Genomic DNA, 13,136 nt, shown 5'->3' with positions numbered 1-13,136 from the left:
ACTCTGAGAACCCTGGAACTCACAGGTTTGATCCCTCCCACCAAATTCTGGGTACCTGCAGCTCCTTCTGTGGGTTTGTTTTCTTTCTTTCTACAGCTGTAGGTTCTGTATCACTCAAGACTGAGCTATGCAGATCTCATGGCAAACATTTGCAAGGAAAACATCACCAAACAGGAGACCCAGGCTTTCCTACCCAAGGACCAGCTGACTGTCAGGTTCTTGCAGCACTCAGTCAAGCTCTTTGTGTACTTATATCTTTATGTATTTGTATCTTTATGGGTTTATATCATCTTTGAGTATTTTTATAAGTCAACCAAATTGCTTTAAAATTAGTTATATTTTGTGAATTCCAAAGGTTAACTATACAGTGGGATGTGAACAGACAGCCAAATACTCCCACAAATACACATACTTGACTTGCACAAATCAACTCATCTTCTGTCTGTTGTTTAATTATAACTTTTCTGTTTCACTTGCTTTTCCCTTGTCTTCATCAGTACAGGGGGTAAAAAGGTGCCTTCCCTACACCACTGAGCTATGTACTAACAAATTAGAGCTAAGAACTATATCTAGGTATTTTTAAACTAATTTTAAATGAAGGAAAGATTAGATAAAATTACAATCTCCTTGCAGCTGATTTCAAATGGAAAAGGAAGTGAAATTTATTTAATACCTGATGTGATTTATATAGCACTAGTTGCACCTATTTAATACCAGAGTATTTACTCTGGTAACAAACAAATGAGAAGACACATGAAGACAGGGGACAATTTTAGCTTTAATTTTGAAAACCTCACACAATGTTCTAATTAATGAAGAGTCCACTTAACTGACAAAAGGAAAGCATTTCTGGAACAGCAGGGCACTGATATAAAGTACTCCTACCTTACCCCATAAATACAATGAATTTTGACTTCATCAGGACTGCCTGTATGAGATTTTGGTATGAAGATGAGCAAGGCCCTGCATTTACAAAAAAGCAAACCAGTGCATGGATTTTAATCCATGAAAATCTGGACACAGAATCTGAGAACCTCCTGAGCTGGAAGGAACCCACCAGGATCATCCAGAACAACTCCTGGCCCTGCACAGGACATCCCCAAGAATCACAGAGCATGTCACAAGCATGAATGTCACAAAGATTTTCCATTTACTATTTCTACTTCACAGCTATTGCAAAAATTCAGCTTTGGGGCTCTGTCACCTTCTCCCCCTGCACGGTCAGAGCCAGGAGCTCCCTCACCATGGCCTCCCCAGGATTCTTTATCACACCTCCTATGTGTTTCAAACCAGGGAGCAAAGGGGCAATTGCTCCATTTGTTTGTGTCTCTGCTCACCCTCCAGGCAAACTCCAAGTCTTGATCAGACTGAATGCAAAAGTGAAAATAAAGGGGGCAAAAGGGATGTCTAAGCAGGCCAGGGCAGTTCTCTTTGAGCAGCAGGGTTCAGAGGGTTTCAAGGTGCCACCCACTCCTGGTGCCAGACACATGAGCAGCATCCTGTGACCCAGCTGTGCCCAGAGCACTCTGCAGCCTCTCCTTTAGCCCAGTTTTGGTCTAAATTAAAGAATCTCTGCTGCAGTTTTTACTGACTCATAAGCTTGGAGAAGCTCAGGGTTTTTGTGTTCCCTTCAGCGTGGAGGTACCTGGGGAGAAGAGAACTTGCCAGCACTGACATCTGAATTTGCCAACAGAACAGCTCCCCACACCCCAGTGAATCTGCAGAGCAGTGGCAGGGGGAGGCCATTTCCACCAAAGTGTTAAACTCCACACCTCCTGCTCTCCCACAGTCCAGTTCTAATTTCAAGGTCCGCTTAATTCCACATCAAATAATTACTGCTGTACCCAGCAGCACCTTGTCTCCAGAGCTAAGCATATGGCGCAGGACCGACCCTACTGGTGCCCATGATGGGAGAGAGCGGGTGCCAAGCCCATTAAAACTGCTGCTGTCCCTGCAGCATGCCCGTGAGTGACAGCTCTGTGCCTGGGCCAGCCGGGGTGGCTGCCAACACTGCCTCTGCTGCACATGGCACTGGGAGCAAACACTGCCATCCCTGCTCTTGAATTCCCACACTGACCCCCGGACTTTGCTGGAGTGCACCATCCAATTTACAGCTCCAGCCTCCAGAGCCCTCCGTGCCAGCCTCTGGCAGAGACAGATGATGGTCAAAGCCCTCCAGTTCATAAATTATGCAAAGGCAATAAATGCACTCAGCAAACAGCTCCCTGCGTTGGGCCAGCCTGGCTCTGGGGCAGCTCCTGGCCTCTCTCAGAGGGGCTGGGCACCAGGGCAGAACCCACTGGCCAGCACTGCTGTCCTGGGCCAATGGCAGAGCTCTGCGGAGCAGCTGGAGGGAAGGAAAAAAGGAGGGAGAGGATGAGAGGGCTCTAAGCACTGCTCTGGGGCTGGGTATCTGTGCAGCACCTCTGTGTGTGTGTCTGTGTGTGTGTATGTGTGTGTGCAGGACACACTCTGCACTGGCACATCCTGCACACCCCCCCACCAGACAGTTTGTGTGCAGGGGTAATGCCAAAAAGGGAAAGATGTTTGCTACTCAGGCTGGAAACAGAATTGGAGCAAGTGCACATTGTCCCCATGGCTGAGGGTCAGCCCAGGCACTGCTCACACACAGCCCCCCGTGCTCTGATGGGCTCATTTACATTCCCGGGTGCAAGTTCTCCCCAGAGGTGCAGGAGCACAAGGTGTTTCCACCTCCTGCAGCCTCACTGCTACCCACGGCTGGAGAAGGCATTTTGGGAACCGAAGCTGACAACCGTGAAGTTGATTATTCAGAATTACTGGTCAATTTGAAGGCTCGAGTCTGCACTGCTCGCTCAATTCCTCAATTCCTCCAGCATTTCCCTACCTCCCAGGGCCACAGGAAGAAGTAAAATGATTTAAGTGCTTTGTGGTTCTCAGAGCGCCAGACTGTTTTGGAATTGAAGCGATGGAAATACTTTGCACTGGCCCTCTGCTTTGGGCTGTGTTTCAGTATTCCATGTCTATTACAAAAAGCTCATTTTTCAGTGCTCTCCCCTGTTTTTCAGGAAACCATGGCTTTGTGCACAGGCTGCCTTGGAATATTCTGCAAATAACTGGGAATCCAAAATATCATTCAGAGATAGCATGACCTGATTTTTGGATAACTGCCACTAGCTTCACTGGAAGCTGAGGGTGATAATGTGACAAATCAGGACAAGGAGGCTGCAGACACATTTCACACCTGAACAAACAGAGCCTTCTTGCTCTGATTCTCAGGCTCAAGGCACTTACTGTCTCCACTCTGAACACAAGTTGTGACTGATTACAGCCCCTGCAGGCCAGGCTTGAGATGAGCCCAGAGCCAAATTGCCTAATTTGCCCTACACCACCCCCTGGCCAGCCCTCAGCTCATTCTGGGCAAAAAAGTGAAGCCCAGATGGGCAGAGCTGCTGAGCACCCACAGCCCCCTAGACAGCCAAATTTTCACATGCACACGGTCCCAAATGCTGTGAGAGGTTCTCAGATCACAGCCTGACAGGCTCCTCAGTGGGAAGAGTCTGGAAAATGGCTATTTTGTGCTTCTCAAAGTCTTGTACTGGCCAGAAGGGACTCAGTGATTTTCTCAAAGGACCTATGGCACTACCAACAAAATTCAAAGCAAGTAAAGCTCACTCAAAATGATCTTCATTGATAAAAATCTTACAGGACACATGAAAATACTAAGGGTGCTCCTGATTTCTATATATCTGGGGTAATAATGAGACCAGACCGACTGTGATTTGCACAAAGTGGCCATAGTTATCACTGAAACTGTTCCAATCCCTTAAATAACCAAAGCCACCAGCCATCACATCACCTGACACACACACACGTGCCAAGAGTTCCACCTTCCTTTTGCAAAGGTATTTCTGCAACTCCCTGCTCCAGAAATGCTAATCAGAGTTAATGACCCAAAACCTTGCATCTTCATATGTGTGATTCAGTCAAAATTCAAATAATTATCCCTAAAGTCAAGCCCAGATGAGGAAGAAGACGTACCAAAGCAAAAACTCTCTGTACCAACAAACCAGAAAGCTCTTCCTTCTGCCCCAGACTGAACCTGCTGAAGCCCTGCAGTCAGCCTGGGCTGCAGCAGATGCATTCCCTGCAATGTGGGGTCTGCACACACAGACCTGCAGTGGGAAGTGGGAAAAGAACTTTCCAATTCCCAGCTGAGGCATAATTGCTGCTGTGTTTTTTAGAAGAAAAGGGAAACTGAAGATCAGGTTAAAGATTAGCTGCACCTCCCCAGCCCTCTGCCCCAGGTGGAGAAAGTTAAAATGCACAGCAAATTTCCCACAGCACCTGTGGAATGAGCCTGATCCCAAAGCCACGTTTCAAAAATCAGACACCCTATGTGGTGACAGCTCTAATTTGAGCCCATTTTAATAACTTGAGAGAGCCTGGTCCAAATCAAGCTGAGTAAAGGTCTGAGCCACCTCGCCAGCTCATTCAGGCTGAAGCAACACCATGGATTTCTCTGTACTTTGCTGATTGAACACATTCTTGTGCAAAAAGTGGCAATCATTGAATATCTCATGTACAATGACATTGAGGAGGGCATTGTTCTCTATTCTGCTCAATGGACTTTGCTGGAACAGCTATTTCATATCTTGGAGCCATTTATCATTGCCACCAAAGGAGTCAGAGCTGCTGCAACGCCAGCTCTGAACAAAGTGATTCTACTCATCTGTCTGCTGAAAAGAAATCTGAAGAAAATGAGGGAAAACCCAGACCTCAGCCTGTTCACACTGACATTTACAATATTCTTGTCCATCTCTCCACCAATGACAAACTGGCAGCCCTGGAAAGGGCAAAGATGGTATTTTAGCTATACAATTAGACCTTTGCTTCCAAGAAAAAAGGAGAAAAAAACATCTCCTAGATGAAAGGAGACACAGACAGGGAATAAATGGGCAATTTTCTAATTGATGAAATGGAGACCGGCAGAGTCACAAAGAAACTAAGAGCAAGAATTTCACTTCTTTCCTTCCTATCTGTGACTTTGCTGCAAGTAGCATTCAGCACGGAGCTCCCTGCCAAGGAATCTTATATATATATAGCATCTCACAAATTGGTTAACATCACAGTCTGCTTAGCAATTCCTCACCATTATCCACTGCGATTCACTGTAAGGAATGGCTCTGCAACAGAGATGGTCTGAGAAGTTTAAGGTCTGCTTTCTTAAAAGCTAAAATTATGGATTATTCACCAAAAAGTCCCATTTTACACAAATTACCTAAGTCTGGACAAAAGATTGCAATGTTGACCTTTAATCTGAATTCCATTTTATCCAAACCACTTCAGCTGAAATGTATCAGTCTTGGACACTTGAAGTTATCTTGGGCCCCTTACAAGAAAAATATTCAGAACTTAGAATGTTTTTCAGCTGCAATTCTTTTTAATTCCTCCCTCTCAGGACTTGTATGATTGTTTTATATTATAAAATGACACAACTGGTAGTTCCTTTTAGCTCCACCATCAGCAAAACAATGGTTTGATTAGAAAGAATGACATGTTGAGTATTAAAATGAGAACTCTGGATTATATTGCTGTTCAGGATAAGGATGATCCACCTTACATTTCTCTAGGACATGGATTTATCCTTGGCACCTGCTGGGAGGCCCAAATATTCCTGGTAGACCACAGGGAAGTTGTTGTAAAGCCAAGGGGGGATTTCCCTCCAGGAAGACCCTGACAGACAAGTCCTGCTCTGAGGTTTGGTTCTGCTGTGTTGCCCCCTGGATTTGCAGGGATTTTCCCTGCAGGGGCAGGCTGGGAGCTGTGGCAGTGGGAGGCTCTGTGAGGCTGCTGGGCACTGCTGGGGACATGACACAGGAGCTGCTGGGTGCTGACAGGACAGAGCTGCCACCCCCTGTCCTGCCAGGCTGCCCCAGCTCCGTGTCACCCCAGGGACAGGTGGAACCAGCCCTGGAAGAAACTCATTTTCTTTTGTTCCTTGGAAAGGGAGCTGGGCTGGAGGTTACTGCACCTTCTGTGGCCCAGATGCCACAGATGCAGCAGCTTCCTCATGGTGTCCCTGCCCAGGTGTCACTGCTGTCATGGTGTCACTGCCCACACCTGCCCAAGCCCCATCCAGCCCTCCCCAGAGCAGGATGATGCTCCCACCAGGGCCAGGGGGGAATTAAATGTGTTTTCCAGATGGAAAACTAACAATGCCATGCATTCCTCAGCCCAGCACCCTCAGAAAGTCAGGCACCCAAATCCCACCAGACCAGCTGGCAGCAGGCACTGCCAGCCACACACACAGGAATCCTGACCTCAGGAAGTCATTCTCTGTTTTAACTGAAGGGTGAAGTCTCTGCCTCAGCTCCTGAGGGCTCCATAAGGGGAAATGCCTCCATGCTCTCTCCTGGGACTCGGGATGCACATTTGCTTCCTCCTTACCTGCCTTGCTGGCTGCAGGCAACATGCAGCTGTCATGTTATTTTTAGCAGCCTCTCAACTGATGGCAATTTGCAGTGTGTAATGTCATGTTTAGCATCCTCTCAACTCACGAGTACTTTTTCAAGGTTCAAAAAAATAAATAATAGTAAATAATCATAAAAATGTGCATTTGTACTGATGGACTAAGTCGATAGGAAAGATTTAAACTAATCAGGAGTTAATGAAGTCACTGCCTAATACTGCATTAGTGGGTGTTATCTGTATAAGAAAAGATTCTTATTTTCCAGAACTCCTGGTCTTAGTTCATGAGTTCTGTTTGGAATTTGAGTCTTCCAGGTACTTAGAGGCTAATGAAATAAAAACACCTTGATTGATAAGAAGCAAAGCATGTTACGGGTTAAAATAATACAAGAATCTATTTTTTACACTGTGTTGTGATCCATAAAAATCACCCTGAGCCTTTCCTCTTTCTTCTCTGCCTGTGAAGCCAATTGCTTTGATTGCAGTGATATGAGCTTACTGAAATGACTTGCCCTTGCTTGTGAAGCAAATGGAACATGCTAATAGAACTTATCGCATTACCGGATGCAAAAGTGCCATAGCTCATTACTTTAAGATAAAAGGATATCATTGCAGACGGGAAGCAGAATTGACTTTCTGAGGCCCGACTTGATGATGATTTAATCAACTGCTCTCTTTCACTTCTCATCTCTGCGCCTGTCGGTTTCCCAGGTGCTGTTAAATGAGACACTCAGAAAGTGAGCGCGGGGAAAGAAATTGCTGTCATTACTTTTCAAGAAAGGAGGTATGCAAATTTTCGACAGAAAGATTGCGTTCATAATGGGCCTGGTAAAATACAAGGATCATGCTTGACAGGTGAGGGCAAGTCATTTGTACGTCCTTAAAGTGAAGCAACCATCCTCATTTAGAAATTGTGCTCGATAAGAGAAGCTACAAATGAAACCCAAGCGATGGCTGAGAGCAGCCAGCAAATCTTTGAAAGCTTTGCTGCTGCAGCTCTGCCTTCAGCAGGTGCCTGGTGTGCCTTCACACATGGCTCTTCCCAACTGCCAGATGGCCAAAGTTTGACCTCAGTATCTCACAGAGATTCCTCTTAAATGTTTTTTCTTACTGTCAGCATTATATTCACAGTCTGGGGTCTGAGTCTCTCTTCCTTTCTTCACTGCTGCCAGAAATAGAAATTACAATGAGAAAAAACCCAACCAGCTAAGTGAGGGTTGAGCTAACTTTGAGAACAGAATCAAGAGGTTGGAGGCAACAACTTGTTTTCCTCTACATGCATGACAGATCTTGGATGGTCTGTAGCTTACACTTCATAGAGCCAAGTAAAAAAGAATAACCCATGAAAAAGGCTGTGGCAAAGGAAGCAAAGAGGATGCAAAGATGCCTCTCCAGGGCCCAAAAGGAACCTGGGGCCCGTGTGATTGCAGCAAGAAAGGAAAGGGTAAAGAGAGAGCAACTGGATGCTCTATTGATCTGATGGAGAAGGTCTGATATTCCAAAATTGGAAGTTAAAAAAGCACAATAATTGACATGATGAATTATGCACAGGCTAAAAACACTCTAAAGATCTTGGATGGCTATTGAGCTGTTTGGATCATTTTAAATGGGGAAATGAGAACTACCAAGCTTTTATTGGTGTCAATCAGGTTTTCCATCAGAGATTGATAGTCAGCCACATCAAACAGGTTCCTCGGGGACACTCTAAGCAATGGATACAGCAGTTTGTCATAAAATGTTGACATTTTGTCTCAGATAACAGCATAGGACTTAAATAGAATTAATGTCATGAATATTTAGAATTAAACAAAAAACAGCTGGGAAATACTGCCACAAAGGAAGCTGGGTACAACAGAAAATGATTTAAATAAGAACAGTCACTATATTAATTCCAAGATAGGTGCACTTTAAGAATTTATGTTTTTTTCTCAAGATCACAGTTCATTGCTCCCGTGCTTGTTTATGAAACAACTATCAGATATGTTATTTTTCCTTTTCCCTGTGTGTCAGGTCCTTAACCCTCCACATCCGCCTAACTGGGAGTGATCCAGCAATACCCTTTGGATCTGACTCACCTCTCACCAAAAATACTGCACTGTGGTTGAAAAGCAAGATGATGGAGGAAAGATAGCCTGGGGCTAGGACTCAGGAGATCCACCTCTGTCACTGGCTATCAGGATCACCTCAGGCAAGTCACTTACTCCCTTCTGCTGTCAGCCCTCTACTTCTCATCTCTTTGGGCTATTCAATGGTACATTCCCTAGGATTTGCTTACTTTCACTGTATGTGTTTATGAAGTGTGCAGGAAAATAAGGCATTTTTCTTAGACAATGTTGGTCTCAGTAAATAGAAGAAAAAAAAGAAGAAAAAAAGCATTAACACCTGGATCAGGCCCTAGACACACCATGCCTATTTTCAGTATAGATCTCATCTTCCACCAACTAAAGTGCATGACCTCTGGAAAATTATATCATTCCAACTGAAAATTATTTTTATTTTCACTTAGAGCAATGAACACAGAGCAGCAGCAATCCAGCATTGACAGCACTGCTCAGGGGTTGCTCTCTTGTGCAGGCTGCAGCAACTCTGAGCACAACATGGCTACTGAAGCCCACACAAAGAGATTCCACTGATTTCTAGGACAAAATAGATGTAGAAATCATATCTGAAACAAAACATAAATTATAAAAATCCATCTTTTCTCTTCTTTCCCCCACAAGACCTCTTTAGCTTTTGAGTTCTGTGTCTTCACAGTAGCCTAAATAAGTTCAACCGAATTGTATAAATAATAATGGTAATAATAATTCCCCAAACAACCCAAAACAATTGATCCTTAGGGATAAGACCTTAACAGCTGAGCTATAAACCTCTGAATATTGGATTTTAATGGATACTAAAAACCCCTTAACAAAGCCCTACAAATATAACCTGAAACAAAATGATTTGTGTTCTAAGCTGTTTGCAAACTCCCATAAATGTTCCTCATTGTCATAATGCCAGAAAAATAGCTCAGCCTGTGTACTCAGCCTTGCAAACTGGCTTCTGTGCTGTGCTTTCATTCCCTTTTCCACTGTCTGCTTTATAATTCATCACTCGCACAGTTGTTATGCATTATTATTACTATTATTATTTATTGCTGCCTTTATCATTTTTGTACAATTGATAAATTGTCTGTGCTAGACCTGAGGGAAGAGAAGGATTATTCTAAATGTAGAGCAAGTAAATATAAATTGTAAGGACAATGGCACACTTTGGCCTTGCTGGCTCAGATTTCCTTTTAGACATACATGTTTCTATAATTTGGAATCTGTGATCTCTTATTAGGAAATGAAAGCATTATTTTTTCCCTAGAATGCAGCAACTATAAGAATTTAATTTAAAACAGGAGTTGTATTTCTCATTTTAGAGGTAGGAATATGATTTATCAATTGAACTCTGCCATTTTTTTTGTTCAAGGAGTGGCTGAGAATAAGAATACTCATCGCTGCCTGGCTGAACAGAAAAGCTGTGCCTGCCCTGGATCCCTGGCAGTGCCCAAGGCCAGGCTGGACAGGGCTTGGAGCAGCCTGGGACAGGGGAAGGTGTCCCTGCCATGGCAGGGGTGGCACTGGATGGGCTTTAAGGTCTCTTTCCACCCAACCTGGGATTCTTTGACAGCTGGGGGGTGTTGTCCAGCAGAGCACCCCCACTGCAGCCCCCCTTTAGCAAGAAGCAGTGGCAGGAATGACACCTCGGTGTGTCCCAGCAGGACAGGAAGGGGAAGCTCTCATTTCCTCCAGCTCTCTCTTCCTGAGCACCTCCTGCACTCAGAGCCCTGTGTGCCTCCTCTGTTCTGAGCCACAGCTGCTGCTCCCGGGGTGGTTCTGCAGTTCTGCAGTGACCCCACACTGGGGCTCACAGTGCTCATGGCCACGCACAGCACAGAGGTGGGAGGGTTATGGAATATCCCAAACTTGAATGGACCCCAAAGATCATCCAGTGCAGCTCCCAGCCCTGCACAGACACCCCAACAATCCACCCTGGGCATCCCTGGAGCTCCTGGAGCTCTGGCAGCCTCGGGGCTGTGCCCATTCCCTGGGGAGCCTGGGCAGTGCCAGCACCCTCTGGGGGAAGAATCTTTTCCCAAAATCCAGGCTAACCCTCCCCTGACCCAGCTCCAGCTGCTCTCTGGGTCCTGTCCCTGCTTACAGAAAGTAGATTGGAGCTGTTCCTCTGCTGTCCCTCAGCTTCAGGTAAGACCCAAATATCTGTTTTAAGAGCCATCCTCCTGGAAAAATATCCACAAGGTCGTCAGTTTACCACCAATGCTCTCCTAGCATGGATAGAAGAAAAATGTTTGGGGTTTGGTTGGGTTTTTTTTTTCACCAATGCTGCATTAACCTACCCCCAGACTTAGTCCTATATCAAGAATATTATCACAGGCTCCATGACTGTTATCAGCAGTGGCAAATTACCTGTCACAGCCAAGGCAAGGGATTGCTTCGAATAGCTGGCTTTTAGCTCAGTGCTCAAAAAGTTATTCCTGTCCAGGAGGGTCGTGGAAAATGCAGGAGTTTTGCTAGCAGCAGCTGTGCTGGAGCAGGGTTGTGGCCAATGCAGCATTACTGACACTGCCCACGTGCTCCTTTTTCAGTGCAATGACACTTCACACTGTCAGAAACTGTCTCTTCCAAAGGTGAGCCCCACATCAGGGCCAGGGACATCCTGAATGTCAAACACAGGACTTCCCACCAAACTCTCTGTCAAGAAAGAAGGGACACACCAAAGCAGGAGGAGGTGCCAAACAACTCTCTCTGGCAATATGAGGATCCAAAGGATGTCTGGAAGGAGCAGAAGCTTCATATCTTCAATCTTTGTGGTCACCACTACCCCACAGACAAAAATGTACACTGAATTCTGGCTGGATGATCCCAGCAAAGCACCTGCATCTTGTACAGAAAGGAATTTTAAACTACTCAACCTGTGATCTGCAGTTCTGAGATGGATTAGGTAGGGCAAGGAAATTCATTGCTTTCTCCAGAGATATTCTCTGTGAATACAGAGCCTTGGAATTTCACAAGGGATATTTTGGACAGGTAGAGGCTCCCTCTATTTTATAGACTGTAGATACCAAAAGATTGGAAGTTCCATTCTCATCTCTTTTGAAAATTTAGTAATAGGGAGGCTCTGAAATTTCACACATGTTCTCCCCACAAAACCTCTGTAGGCTTTATCTTCAGTCTAAAAAGCAAGTGAATAACAAGATGCAATGGGTAAAACCCAGATAAATTTAGACTGCTACATATTTTAAAAATGGGGAATAATTTATTATTCTTCACTTAAAAACAGGACAGATTTTCCCTAACTGAAAAAAATGAATAAAAAATTAAAACCTTGCCTAAATGTTATGCCCTCATTCAGTCAGAGTTACTGTACTCCAGGCAGTACAATTAATTAGTGAGATCATATGACCTGTGCTAGACAGGAGGTCACAGCAGATCACACCCTCATTGCCTTAAATGATGTGAATTTATAAATCCCTAAACATCCACATCATTCCACTCCTACATCCACAGCCAGCTTGTTAATGCTTCGGATCTCCTATGATCCAGCAATTCAGGCCAGTTCCATTCAGTGACAAAAGCTCTCTCCATGCTGGAACAATCCTGAAGGGCTGTGAGTGACCTCTGAGCTTACTCTGGAGCCAGGAGGTTTTCCCATTTCCCAGGAACAGTAGATCTTGCCAGCCTTTACAGTGAATTTGGTGTTGGTGTTGCTGTGTATATTGAGCCTTATTCATGTTCACAGGATTCAGTTTTATCATGCTGCAGGAATAGCACTTCTTCAAGACTCATTTCAGCTTTGCTATTAAGCTCGACTACCTCTTTTGAGTAATCAATAAAAAGTCTGCTACAAGAGGACACTGTGATTTACAAATACAGGAAAAGAAAGAGGATGATGCAGAGCCATTGGTATGGATGTGAAGGACTGTTGGGAGGGGGGAAATAAAAAGACTATGAGAAGAATCTGAACAACCAATTTAATCTTGGAGGAAAATTCAGCAGAGCTATCCTGCGTGGCAGCTATCATAAAAAGATGCGGGAGAGATCTACGGGAAATTCAATACCAAACCTAAAATGTTCACCAATGGGGTCCTTCAGAGCAAGGGAGAGGGGGAGACAGCAATTTCTCATAAAGCATTATAGGAGGCAGCCTTACATTTTCCATCAGAGCTCCTAAAAAATAATTATTAACATGCAAGGGAGAGATGCCAGTGGATACTCTGAAGTGAGGAATACTTTGATACAGGCGTGGATTTATCTAAGACTCTGCTCCCATCCCCGCCCAATGGAGGAGAGCTCAAGAGCACATTTCTTCCCACCCCACACACTTACAGCTTCTTCAATAATTTCTTGTCAATACACACAAACCTGGTTGAATTCAGGTTCTGCAGGCTCCTGCTGAAGCAGGAGTTTATTGCTCTTGCCCCAGGGAGAAGATGCAGGCAGGTGAGATCTCTGGCTGGAGGCTGCACTCAGGACGTGCCATCTCCAGGCTCCTGTCCTGCCACACCTCCCAAAGTTTGAGCTTTACTCCTAAAAACAAAGGCTGGAAAACACGAGGCATAACACATGGCACAGTGACAGAAGCACAAGGCAGAGCCTTACTATGGCAGAGCAATAAAGGAACAGGAGACAACTCCCATC

At 44.9% G+C, this 13,136-nt stretch overlaps 1 protein-coding gene across 9 annotated transcripts in view; it reads right to left on the bottom strand.

Annotated features, from left to right (window-relative positions):
* AUTS2 (activator of transcription and developmental regulator AUTS2) overlaps positions 1-13,136 on the bottom strand; it is a 778,310-nt gene that overhangs the window by 241,983 nt on the left and 523,191 nt on the right. The gene's annotated exons all lie outside the window — the stretch shown is intronic.

The sequence above is a fragment of the Passer domesticus genome, chromosome 19, assembly GCF_036417665.1.
Source record: "Passer domesticus isolate bPasDom1 chromosome 19, bPasDom1.hap1, whole genome shotgun sequence".
Lineage (NCBI taxonomy): Eukaryota > Metazoa > Chordata > Aves > Passeriformes > Passeridae > Passer > Passer domesticus.
Note: the sequence above shows the minus strand (reverse complement) of the source record. Positions and strands in the feature narration are given on the sequence as shown.